At 42.7% G+C, this 14,102-nt stretch overlaps 1 protein-coding gene across 12 annotated transcripts in view; it reads left to right on the plus strand.

Annotated features, from left to right (window-relative positions):
• Window positions 1–14,102, plus strand: part of CDIN1 (CDAN1 interacting nuclease 1) — a 481,777-nt gene that overhangs the window by 314,305 nt on the left and 153,370 nt on the right. The window contains exon 12 of one of the 12 annotated variants that reach the window (XR_012232652.1): window positions 7,857–7,996. The exons of the other annotated variants lie outside the window; for them this stretch is intronic. The gene's annotated coding sequence lies outside the window, so the exon portion shown is untranslated. The remainder of the gene's footprint in view (window positions 1–7,856; window positions 7,997–14,102) is intronic. 12 annotated transcript variants of the gene reach the window in all.

A 14,102-nucleotide genomic window follows, 5' to 3' on the forward strand; every position in this document is an offset into this window, starting at 1 on the left:
ACCTGACTGGGAACACCTGTGAAGTGAAAACCATTTCCGGTGACTACTTCTTGAAGCTCATCAAGAGAATGTCAAGAGTGTGTGTGCAAAGCAGTAATCAAAGCAAAAGGTGGCTACTATTGAAGAACCTAGAATATAAGACATACTGTATTTTCAGTTGTTTCACACTTTTTTGTTAATTATATAATTCCACGTGTGTTAATTCACAGTTTTGATGCCTTCAGAGTGAATCTACAATATTCATAGTCATGAAAATAAAGAAAACTCTTTGAATGAGGTGTGTCCAAACTTTTGGTCTGTACTATATATATATATATATATATATATATATATATATATATATATATATATATATATATATATATACTAGATGAAGAGCCCGGCGCTGCCCGGGCATAGTATCTAACTGTGGTTAGTTATAGCAAATTATAATTATCCTCTATCCCATAGTCCCGTGCCCATATACCCATCATACATATCCACGATCCCATAGGCCCGTGCCCATATACCCATCATACATATCCTCCATCCCATAGTCGAGTGCCCATATACCCATCACACATCCTCCATCCCATAGTCCCGTGCCCATATACCCATCATACATATTCGCCATCCCATAGTCGAGTGCCCATATACCCATCATACATATCCGCCATCCCACAGTCCCGTGCCCATGTACCCATCATACATATCCGCCATCCCACAGTCCCGTGCCCATGTACCCATCATACATATCCGCCATCCCACAGTCCCGTGCCCATGTACCCATCATACATATCCTCCATCCCATAGTCCCATGCCCATATACCCATCACACATCCTTCATCTCATAGTCCAATGCCCATATACCCATCATACATATCCGCCATCCCATAGTCCCGTGCCCATATACCCGTCATACATATCCTCCATCCCATAGTCCAGTGCCCATATAGCCATCACACATCCTTCATCCCATAGTCCCGTGCCCATATACCCGTCATACATATCCTCCATCCCATAGTCCACTGGCCATATACCCATCACACATCCTCCATCCCATAGTCAACCATTATGACATCATAATGAGCTGCGGGGCTTGCAACCTATGATGACATCAGCGTCGCCATGGCAACCATTGTGACATCATAATGAGGGGTGGGGCTTGATACACACACACTTTTTTCCCAGTATGTAGATTGGGGCAAAATTGTTTGGTGAATTGGAACGCGCGGGGTTAAAATTTCGCCTCACAACATACCCTACGACACTCTCGGGGTCCAGACGTGTGACTGTGCCAAATTTTGTGGCTGTAGTTGCGGCGGTGCGGATGCCTATCTCGGACATACACACATACACATACTTGAGCATTATATGTTAGATATATATACATATACATACAGCTCTGGCAAAAATTAGAAGACCATTTCCAAATGTTCAGTTTGTCTGATTTTCTCTTTATAGGTATATTTTTGAGTAAAATGTAAATTGTTCTTTTAGTCTACAAACTTCTGACAACGTCTCAAATTCCCAAGCAATAAATTTTGTTGTTTTTTTTTTCTAAAAAGGAGAAATGATCAAAAATGTTTAAAAAAGCAGTGCTTTCGAACCTCAAATAATGCAAAGAAAAAAGTACATAATCATTTAGAAACAACAATACTAATGTTTTATCTCAAGAAGAGTTCAGAAATCAATATTTTGTGGAATAACCATGATTTTTAATCACAACTTTCATGCGTCTTGGCATGCTTGCCACCAGTCTTTACCACTGCTTTTGGGTGACCTTATGCCAGTCCTGGTACAATAATTTAAGCAGTTCTTCATTTGATGGCTTGTGACTATCCATCTTCCTCTTGATTACATTACAGAGGTTTTCAATGGGGCTCAGGTCTGGAGATTGGGATGGCCATGACAAAGATTTAATGTGGTAGTCCTTTATCCACACATTGATTGACCTAGCTGTGTGGCATGGTGCATTATCCTGCTGGAGAAACCAGTCCTCATAGTTGGGGAACATTGCCTGAGCTGAAAGAATCAACCGTTTTTCCAGGATAACCTTGATTCATACGTCCTTCCCAATGATTAACCTGCCCAATTCCAGAGTTGCTGAAGCATCCCCAGATCATCACCGATCCTTCACCATATTTCACAGTGGGTGCAAGACACTGTGGCTTGTACGCCTCTCCAGGTCTCCATCTAACCATTAGACGACCAGGTGTTGGGCAAAGCTTAAAATTAGACTAATCAGAGAAGATTACATTACTCCAGTCCTCTATGGTCCAATCCTTATGGTCTTTGGCAAACTTCAGCCTGGCTCTCCTTTGCTTGTCATTAATGAAAGGCTTTTTTTCTAGCTTTACATGACTTGAGCCCTGCCTCTAGGAGCCTGTTACGAACTGTTGTTGCCATGTATTTCACCCCAGGTGCCATTCCTTTTGTAGGTCACTTGATATCATCCTGCGGTTTCTGAGTGACAGTCAAATAAGATCATGGTCATCTCGGTCAGTGGAGAGTCGTTTTCTCCCTCTGCCGGTCTGTAGCTTTGTTGTCCCCAATGTCTGCTGCTTGACATTGTTGTAATGGACTGCCTTCTTAGAAATTTTAAGGATGGAGGCAACATGACGCTCACTGTATCCCTCTGCTAGTAAAACCAGAATTGAGCCCTTCTTTTCCTCACTTAAAACTTTTCTTTTCAGCTCCTTTGGCATGGTTAAAAGTTATTTTTTCATTCGTATTACTTTTGGGATATTACTAGCACTTGTTTTTCCATCCAGCTTGTCCTATTGCATGGGGATTGTGAACACCACAGCAGGGTTTTTTATACTTTCCTTCGTTTAAATAAAATTTGATTCAGGTGATCACCTAATCAGAAGCACATTAAGTAGAATGAGGTGTACTCTGGTTGGAATTCAACGGACACTGGAATGGAATGGCTGTCATACGTGTAGGGAAGCTGATTTTTATAAAAGCGTGCAGTGGTCTCTTAATTTTTGCCAGCGCTGTGTGTATATATATATATATATATATATATATATATATATATATATATATATAATGTGTGTGTGTGTGTATATATATATATATATATATATATATATATATATATAGAGAGAGAGAGAGAAGGAAACAGTACAGTACTTAACTTCGGGTGCCTGGCCCCTGGCAGAAGGTCCCGTTTTCAGCCACAATTTCAATATTCACTCCAAATAAAGGCAGCACTCCATGGTAATTGTTTTCAAGTGGTAGTGCGTTTTGTTCAGCCCGCATATCAAGGCAACGTTTCGGCTCAACTGAGCCTTTCTCAAGCCATGAGGCTCAGTTGAACCGAAACGTTGCCTTGATATGTGGACTGAATAAAACTCACTACCACTTGAAAACAATTACCATGGAATGCTGCCTTTATTTGGAGTGAATATATAGCTGAATATAGCTGAAGAGCCCGGCGATGCCCGGGCATAGTAACTAACTACGGTTAGTTATAACAAATTATAATAATTATATGTATATAAAGCTGAGTGTAGTGCCCCCCCATTCCGTATAGCCACATTCACTATAATATCCCACATCATCCCGTCAGCCAGAGCTACCAGACTACTACCCATAATATCCCACATCGTCCCATCAACCAGAGCCACCGGACTACTACCACTAATATCCCACATCATCCCATCAGCCAGAGCTACCGGATTACTACCCATAATATCCCACATCGTCCCGTCAGCCAGAGCTACTGGACTACTACCCATACTATCCCACATCATCCCATCAGCCAGAGCCACTGGACTACTACCCCAAATATCCCACATCGTCCCATCAACCAGAGCCACCGGACAACTACCACTACTATCCAACATCATCCCGTCACCCTGGAGTCAGAACCAGAGCGCTGAGTGGAATGGTCCTAACTTCCATACTGGGGATCCCTGTTATGAATGGGTCACCGAGGAGGATGGCAGGAACAGGCTAAGCCACCAGGAAACCAGAGAGGTTGGTAACTCAGTGGATTGCAGACCCTTGATCCTAACAACACTACTAGCAGTAGCCGTGGAGCGTTCCTACAATGCCCTAGACACCTTGGCACAGCTGGAGAACTAACTAAACCTAAAGCCAGAAAGGTGAAATCTAAACTGCCCCGGAGCAGATCCCAAAAGGAATAGACAGCCCCCAAACATATATTGTCGGTGAGACAAGATGAAACACAAATAAAGGCAGAAATAGACTGAGCAAATGATGAGGCCCAAACTGTTTAGATAGGACAGGACAGAAAAGATACTGTCTGCAATCACGCAAAAACCCTAAAAAATCCAACACATCTGATATACAAAAATCCTGAGGCTATGTTATTAATAACATAGTATTTTTTTTAAGCTAGACTTGGCATAGCGTTTTACAGATATTATCATCACTGTCTCCACTGGGGCTCAAAATCTAAATTCCCTATCAGTATATCTTTGTTCAAAGCAAACAGTGAGCCTCTCTGCTGCCCATTCAGTCTCTTCCACACAAACACACCCTTAGTAAACGCTCTTCTCGACCCTCTCCAATCCGATTTCCGCTCTTTACACTCCACTGAAACTGCCCTCACTAAAGTCTCTAATGATCTGCTAACAGCTAAATCAAATGGTCACTACTCCATGCTAATTCTCTTGGATCTCTCTGCAGCATTCGACACTGTGGATCATCAGCTCCTCCTCACTATGCTCCGTTCCATTGGCCTCAAGGATACCGTTCTCTCCTGGTTCTCATATCTCTCCGACCTCTCCTTTACTGTATCTTTTGCCAGTTCCTCCTCCTCTCATCTTCCCCTTACTGTTGGGGTCCCCCAAGGATCGGTTCTAGGCCCCCTCCTCTTCTCCTTGTACACTGCCCCTATTGGTCAAACAATCAGTAGATTTGGTTTCCAGTACCATCTCTATGCTGATGACACCCAATTATACGCTTCTTCTCCTGACATCACGCCAGCCTTTCTAGAAAACACCGGCGATTGTCTAAACGCTGTGTCTAATATCATGTCCTCACTATATCTGAAACTGAACCTGTCAAAGACTGAACTCCTGGTGTTTCCTCCCTCTACTAATGTACCTATACCCGACATTGCCATTTCTGTGTGTGGTTCCACTATTACTCCCCAGCAACAGGCCCGCTGTCTTGGGGTCATACTTGATTCCGAGCTTTCCTTTGCCCCCCACATTCGATCACTGGCTCGCTCTTGTCATCTGCACCTCAAAAACATTTCTAGAATTCGACCTTTTCTTACCTTTGACTCTGCAAAAACTTTACTGTTTCTCTTATTCATTCTCGTCTCGACTATTGTAACTCTCTTCTAATCGGTCTCCCTCTTACCAAACTCTCCCCTCTCCAATCTGTCTTGAATGCTGCAGCCAGGATCATATTCCTCACCAATCGTTACACCGATGCCTCTACCTTGTGCCAGTCATTACACTGGCTACCTATCCACTCCAGAATTCAGTATAAACTTGTTACCCTCACTCACAAAGCCCTCCATGGCTCAGCACCACCCTACATCTCCTCCCTTGTTTCAGTATACCACCCTACCCGCGCCCTCCGTTCTGCTGATGACCTGAGGTTAGCATCCTCAATAGTCAGAACCTCCCACTCCCGTCTCCAAGACTTTACACGTGCCGCACCAATTCTTTGGAATGCACTTCCCAGGTCAATACGATTAGTCCCCAATCCCCACAATTTTAAGCGTGTCCTGAAAACGCATTTATTCAGACTGGCCTACCGCCTCAACACATTAACCTAATCTATCCCTGTGTGGCAGAGCCAAAAGTTTTACCATAACCAGGTTCCCCGCATCATTCTCCCACATGCTTTATGCATCCATTAGCCCTCTGTGTCCGTACTGTCACACACCTAACATTATGGCTGGTCCATACAATCAGGGCAACTGTTACCACCCACCTTTCGTGTCTACCTCTTTCCTCATAGACTGTAAGCTTGCGAGCAGGGCCCTCTTTCCTCTTGGTATTTGTTATAATCTACTGTATGTGATTATTGTTATGCTGTAATGTCTATTGTCTGTACAAATCCCCTCTGAAATGTAAAGTGCTGCGGAATATGTCGGCGCTATAAAAATAAAATTTATTATTATTATTAGTATCCAGAGGTGTATCTAGGGGGGCATCCGGGACATTTGCCCCGGGCGCAGCCAGCAGGGGAGCGCAGTCGGGCCACCTGCCGCCCCCCCCCCCGACCGGGAGTCGGTCGTTCTTTGCCCACAGAAAGCTGCACCCTGTCAGCTCCCAGAACGTAGTTAATTTTTGCTTGCGATGATGTCACCGGAAGGGGCGGGGCCTCCTTCAGTCCAGTGAAGCTCCAATAGCAGGAAGCTGAGCTATGCTGAGACTGCTGGAGAAGCAGGAAATGAGGGGGCTACATCATGGAGCTGTGTGAGGAGAAGACTGAGGGGGCTGGAGCTGTGTGAGGAAAAGACCGAGGGGTTGGTGCTGTGTGAGGAGAAGACCGAGGGGCTGCACCATGGCCCCTTGTACAAATGGGAATGAGGACCCAAGAGTTTGTGAGTACTCTGAGGATGGATTTTGGAAAGGGGTTGCTGTTATTTGAGTGGGGCTGCTTAGGGAAGATTATGATGAGGTGCTGTGTGGGGATTAGGGGGATGATGAGGGTCTGTGTGGAGAATTGGGTGATGAAGAGCTGTGTGGAGAAGGGGTTATGAGGAGGATGAAGAAGTGCTGTGTGGGGATTAGGAGGATGATGAGTTGCTGTGTGGGGATTAGGGGGATGATGAGGCCCTGTGGAGGATTAGGGGGATCATGAGGTGCTGTGTGGGGATTAGGGGGATGATGAGGTGCTGAGTAGGGGATAAGGGGGATGATGAGGTGCTGTATGGGGATTAGGGGGCTGAGGTGCTGTGTGGGAATTAGGATGATGAGGTGCTGTGTGGGGATTAGGGGGATGATGAGGTGCTGTGTGGGGATTAGGGGGATGAGTGGCTGTGTGGGGATTAGGGGGATGATGAGGTGCTGTGTGGGGATTAGGGTGATGATGAGCGGCTGTGTGGGGATTGGGGGGATGATGAGTGGCTCTATGGGGAATTAGGGATAATGAGGGGCTGTGTGGAGAATGAGTGATGTGGGGGTGACGATGGGCTGTGTGGGGAATGGGGGGATTTAATGTGTGTGGAGATTTGAGGACATAAAATGAGCAAAGGGGGAGATGCAGGACATGTATGAGGAAACAGTATAAGGGGATGGGTGCAGGCACAGTATGGTGAGTGGGGATGGGTGCAGACAGTATGGGGAGCAAACGGGGGAATGTATGTGGACACAGTATGAGTAGTGATGTGAAAAATGTATGTGGACAGAGTACGGGGAGTGAAGGTGATGGATGTGTGCAGACACAGTGGGGTTATGTGTAAGGGGTATGTGTGAGCAGACAATATAGAAAGTACGGGATAAATATACGAGGAGACAGTATGGTGAACAGGAGGATGTGAGACAGTATGAGAAGGGAGGGGAATAGTAGGAGGCACCAGTATCGGGGGAGAAAAGTGAGTGGGCACAGAATACAGACTGAGTAGTGGTGGCGTAGCATGGTGAGACAGTGTAAGGGTACTGCCAGGAGGGGACAGTATACCAAGGAGGGGAAGTGTGATGACAGAGTACAGTAGAGAGACTGGGCCCTATAGGGAGGATACAGTGTGAGAGGACAGTGTGTAGAGGGGGCCAGTATGGAAAGGAGAGGTCAGTGTAACGAGCATGTACCATAACATGGACAGTGTAGGGTCATATTTTGTGCAGACAATATAGTGAGGGGCAATTATTTATTCAGGGGCTCAGTGTACTGCAGATATTTTCATTTAGGAGCATTATAATGACACTTCTATCTTTAAGGGCATCGTGTGGAGAGTTGGTGCAGAAGACCGGAGAAGATGGAAGTCTGCAGAGATGAGATGTGGATGAGGAAACTCATCATGGGGTCTGGACAAGATGAAGAAAAGAAGTAGAACGACTCAGACAATGACTTCTATAAGGTACCTGAATGTAAATAATATTTGTGATACTAATTCTCATTTTTTTTTATTTATGTTAGAAACATTAAAAGGGTTGTCCAGGTCTTTGCTGAGTATGCTGTCATTCTATGTGACTGCAGACTTCTGAATTCGCACAGTGCTCACTGAACGCTGTTAGGATTCTCTCATGCCGGTGATTTACATACATGCAGTCACATGCTGACTAGACATGTGTGGCCTCTCTCAATGAAAATGAACAGAGCGAGGCCAGGCACGTCTAGTCAGAATGTGGCCATAAGTATATAAATCACATGCTTGTGCTGACATGACTGTCCATCAGCAAGGGAGAATCCTAAACGTGTGCAGTGCGTTCTTTGTGAGAATCCAAAAGCTGCAATGTCAGGATTCAGCTCGGCAGGTTCCAGTAGTCATCACATGGACACTTCAATCACTATGTGATATTCATACTTATGGTCCATTGACAACGAGCTTCTCTTCCTGCTTCTTTCAGTTTTTCATTGAACATTGAGAGCAATAGGTAGAGCAGCTCATGGGTACATGACCAAGTGTGAAAATCACATGTGTGCTGATGGGGGGGAACGCCGGACCGAATTCTTGCCCCGGGTGCCAGAAAGCCTAGATACACCTCTGTTAGTATCATTAAAGTGACTCTACTACAGAAGCGGATTGAAAATTGTAGTAACCAACAGCCCATTTAATAATTGTGCACCGACACATTTTTTTTTGTTTGTTTTTTTTTTTTTTTACTTAAAAATGGTCCAAAAAACAGACCATTCGTTGCAGAAAACTGACTCCAGCTGACAGTGTCGCTGTTAGAGGTAACATCTGTGATTATGATGTGCTACAGTATGAGTTTTTACAATGACAAAGGTAAATAATAGTAAAAAAAAAAAAATAGCAAAAAAAACACAGTTAAGTTGTTGTATAATGATGATGCAAAGATTTCTGCAATTGTGTTACATAGGGGTGTCCTGAGTGAAGCAGCAAATATATCAAGAAAAGAAAGTTGTTAGAAAGCTTTAGTAAAATCATACACGGAGCAAAGTCAGAAGATCAGGTCGCGTGTATTCCCGGCTTCATGCATAGAGAGAGAAGATGAGAGGCAGATGGGAAGAGCGGATTATAAATGGAGATGTTTAGGTCCCCCATGATGAGAGTGGGAATATCACAGGATAGAAAGCCAGGAGCGAGAGCCAGGTTGCACCCAAAAAGTTGTTGCACAATTTCTCCCAAACACAGTGCTACCTCACATGTGGTTGTAATCTACTGTTTGGCCATGCGGCATGGAATGGAAGGAAAAGAACTCGGTTTGATTTTTTGTGAGCAAATTTGTATGGAATAGATTGTGGACTCCATTTTGCACTTGCAGAGAGGCAGAGGTGCTGAAATCTCCACAAGTGACCCTATTGTGGAAACCACACCCCTCAAAGAGCATATGAAAGGATATAGCGACTATTTGTTGATTAGCCCCAAATTTTCACAAGCGGTAATAGGAGAAAATGAACCCCAAAATTTGTAAAGCAAATTATCACAAAAGTGGCCAAAAGCTATTGTTTGGACACATGGGACGGCTTGGAATGGAAGAAGCACTATTTGACTTTTGGAGCACAACTTTGGCTGGAATAGAGGTGCTAAAACAGCAGAATACCCCCAAAAAATTACCCCATTTTGGAAGCTACTGGCCACAAGGAATTAATCTAAGGGTATGGTGAGAATTGCTACCCCCAAGTGTCTCACCACATTCTTTACTCTGCGGCTGAAAATTAAAAATTGCATTTGATACAATGATAAGTAGCTTCAGCTCAAAATAAAAAAGAAAAAAATTATACAGTAATTTATTACCCAATTTCTTCCCAAGTACAGCAATACCATAAATATGGTCATACATGACTATTTTGGCACACGGCAGGGCTCAAAAGCGCATGAGCATCATTTGGCTTTTGGGGCGCAGTTCCCTGAAGTATTTGTGGGCATCATTTACAGAGCTATTTTGGTGCCTAAATGGCAGAAATCGCCAAAAAGTGCTCAGATTTTTCAAATTCCATTATGGAAATTCATATATGTTTGTTGTGGCACTTTTCAGAAATTACGGTAGATCGCAATTGATGCTGCAGAATGAAAATGTCAAACATGCACTTTTAGTGTATTGATTGGATAATTTTATTTTCTGGTCCGTATCATCACAATGATGCCAGAGTTTTATATCTTTTTTTTTTTATATTTTGCTATATTTGCTCACTAAGGCTATGTGCACATGGAGTCTTTTTCAGGTGCATTTCATCCAGGAACCACCTGAAAAAGTGCCCCATAAAATGAACATAATGCAAAGCAGTGACATTACTGTGCACTTGTTTTAATCACTTCAGGGTTTGGAAAAGTTGAGGCATTTAAAAGAATTGACATGTTCATTCTTCAGTTGGCTTCACTTGGAAGTCACCCGCTATTTGATAGAGAGACACCGAGGACAGCGTGACCGCAATAACAACTGCATAGCCAACAGGGTTGCCTCGTGAGGAAAATGACCGCTGGCGTACTCCTGAAGCGACTTTACCTTAAGAAGCTTTACAAGACGCCGTGTGCACGTACGGTAGCCTAAAATAACTTTTGACATAATGTATTTGCCTTTTGTTTCTCCATAGTCTAAGAGCTATAACTTCTTTTTTTTATTTTTGCATTTAGACAGCTGTTTAGGGGTTTGTTTTTGCCGGCTGAGTTGAATGGTTTTATTGGGATTCTTTTGGACTTCATAACATTTTGACCACTTTTTTTCAGATATTTGGGTGACTGTGAACCAAATCCAGTAATTAATGAAATTTAAACAAACTCTTCATGTTTGTAATCTTTTTTTTTACTTGCACAACTCCCCATGTGGATAAAGTGAGAAGACAACATTTTTGTGATCACAGCCATTGCATTAAAGTGGTAGCTATAATATACAGCTGCCACCCACTGCTATAGCTCCGACACTGCGGGAACTCCTTGCTCACTGCTTCTTACATGTATGTCGGATGTTGGGTCAAAGTAAATAAGTGGGTGAACTTGGCAATATTGACAGGGCCGAGTGATTATCTTGTATGTATGGATGTCTCCAACAATTTGGGTAGAAAAAGATCAGTCTGCTCCTTCTGGAGATGAGCTGCTGCCAGCGGTGTGTGACAACGGCTTACCCTTTTCTCTATACACAGAACAAAAGCTCATTTTGTAAAATTTGAATGTGTATTGGGGAACTGGGAAAAATTTCATTAGAAATGACGTGTGTGGCCAACTTAAGTTGTTGGTCTCATCTTCTGAAGTGGGCAAAATTGCAATATTTGCGAGTAACATTGTAAGTGTGTATCCATTTTTAATGTTTTAGTCTACGGTTTGTTGTCTAGGTTATTGTCCACCACTGCAGTCTATCAGCGGTGATCACTCTCCTAGGCAAGGTGTCCTGCACTTGCAAGCTTTTTATTATCTATCTGGTAATTACTGCTCTGATGCTCGCTGGATGAGTGGAGCCCACCAGCTATAAAATTCCATTTTGGTCCTCCAATGCTGCAGAAGCAAAGTATAGCATTGGAAAGAGGAGGAGACACCAAGCACAATGAGGTCTTGTCTGGTGGGAAATTGGTCTAGGTGAGAGGTATAGGAACTGCTCACCTTTTGGGGTTGTTTAACCCACAACTGAGGAATCAGTGTGGCAGCTGTTGCAGTACTCTCAGGTCGATAAATCCCGCCGTGTTATACAATTGGAGGATAGGAGTAGTCATAGAATCCCAGAATGTTAGAGTTGGAAGGGACCTCCAGGGTCATTGTGTACAAGCTCCTGCTCAATGCAGGATTCACTTAACTATCTCAGACAGATGTCTTCCCAGTCTCTGTTTGAAGACTTCCATTGAAGGAGAACTCATCACCTCTCGTGGCAGCCGGTTCCACTCATTGATGACAATCACTAACAAAAAGTTTTTTCTTATATCTAATCTGTGTTTTCTCCCTTTCAGTTTCATTTCATTGCTTCTCGTGTTTCCATGTGCACATGAGAATAAGGATGATCCCGCTACACTGTGACATGTCTTCAGTTTGCGCTGCTGTGCTAGATTCAAGAAATCCAGAGGACATGATGAGGGATTAGATCATGTGGTTTATTCTCAATGCATTTTGAAGTTGAACCAACTTTGTCATCAAGAGACATTGTGGTTCTCCTGATAAAGAAGTCTGTTCACTTTCGAAATTCGTTGAGAATAATTTGCATGATCTTAGCCCTCCTATTACTATGCCTATAATTCACCAATTGTTAAAGTATAGCATTGAAGAGCGCAGAGTTCAGGCCAGTGGTTCAACCATAACACTGGCCCAAACTGTCAGTCATCAGGAGTGCACTACTCCCCAGCAAGCAGGAGGCGGTGGAGCGGAGTACTCATGAAGTTGTACAACCCCCTTTATTTGTGTTCCAATACATTGTAAGTAGTCAGCTTAACTAGTTAACTAGTAGAGATGTGTCCTTGACTAGTCTATTTCCAATCATTGCAGAATTTTAAATCCTGCTCTGGAGAGGCCGCAAGTGTGGATCAAGACAAGATAGAAAACCGTATACTATTTTCGATACAAACATATATATTTGAAGATTGTGAGCCCTCGCGGGCAGGGTCCTCTCTCCTCCTGTACCAGTTATGACTTGTATTGTTTAAGATTATTGTACTTGTTTTTATGTATACCCCCCTCACATGTAAAGCGCCATGGAATAAATGGCGCTATAACAATAAATAATAATAATAATAATATATTTAGTTGTTCTACTTGCAGTAACAAATGAATAACAGATCCCGTCCAGACTCCAGTGATGAAATATCTGCTGTTGGGAATTCCTCCCTGAGCTTTTCCAAAACTCCTTCTCCATTACCAAGTGGCACCATGCATTGCTGGCTCCAGACAAGGAGTACAGCTGGAGCAAGACAATGAGAGCAGCGAGGCGCTGTCCTGACTTAATCAGCTGCAGAATTTGTAAACTGCACGTGTCATAGCTGGAAATGTTAGCCCTTTAGTAGAAGCTTGAAAAGGTTAGATCTGATAAAAGCCGTCAGCAGAGGAGGAAAGTGATTTATGAGGATGTAATGACACAAAATGCCTCATTTATCACTCCTATGCAGATAGGTTAACGTCTCCATGTCATTCTTTTAAAAACTGGACTGCTTAGAATTGTCAAAATAGGCGCTTAATTACCCTCTCCGCCTTTCTTTCGGAATTACTTTTGGTTCAATTTTGGTCATTTTTACTCGGATTAATTTCCAAATTTTCATCTGGTTTTACTTAAAGACATTCATATTTCAGATTTTTGCCGTTTGAAGTTTTATTAGCTTAAGCTGTTGAGGAGGGGGCACCGAGTCCGTGCTAGTTAGGTCCGTTCCCGAGTTTATATATCGCAGCAAGATAAATGGGGTGTAGAAATAGGAATCATTTTGTAGTCAAGGTTTTTTTTTTTTTTTTTCTTAATAGAAAATAATTTTCTCCCAGTTGGCACTGTCAGGTTTTTTTTTTGTTTGTTTTTTGTTTTTTTTTTGTGAGCGGAGTCCAATGATTATCTTTTTAGTTTAAGTGAATAAATATTCCAGAATTAGGAAAAAGTATATTTTGCTTAGTATGGTCTGTCAAGTGAAACAAGTATAATCTCATTGCCAGGAACAGCTTCGTTTAAAAGTTATTTGTCATAATTGCATTTTCTTGTCAAACGAATCCCAAGAGTTAGTTATCCGTGATGCCGTAAATCTGTTGGCGTCTAGATGTTTCCTTAGAATTTACAGAGTTTTTTTTTTTCTTTTTCTTTTCTTCTAAAGAGTGATCTGTTGTCGCTTTGTTGTTGGCAGCAGAAATTTGGTGATTCACACTATAAAATATATTGCAAAAAAAAAAATTCTAGTAGCTTTATAGAGACTTCTATTTGTATAAATTAAATTATAGAAAAGGCAGTAATGTGATTTTGGTATTGTGAACTATCATATTAGAAAAGTGGGATATCGGTGGTTTGCCGTATAAACGCAGGTAAATCGAATCTCAAATCGGCTCACAGTAATGACAGCTACACTTCACTGTGGAGATGCCTTCATATTGAGTAACTGTGGAAAAAAAAGGA

The sequence above is a fragment of the Dendrobates tinctorius genome, unplaced genomic scaffold (genome assembly GCF_039654945.1).
Source record: "Dendrobates tinctorius isolate UK_male_01 unplaced genomic scaffold, ASM3965494v1 ptg000057l, whole genome shotgun sequence".
In the NCBI taxonomy this organism is placed as follows: domain Eukaryota; kingdom Metazoa; phylum Chordata; class Amphibia; order Anura; family Dendrobatidae; genus Dendrobates; species Dendrobates tinctorius.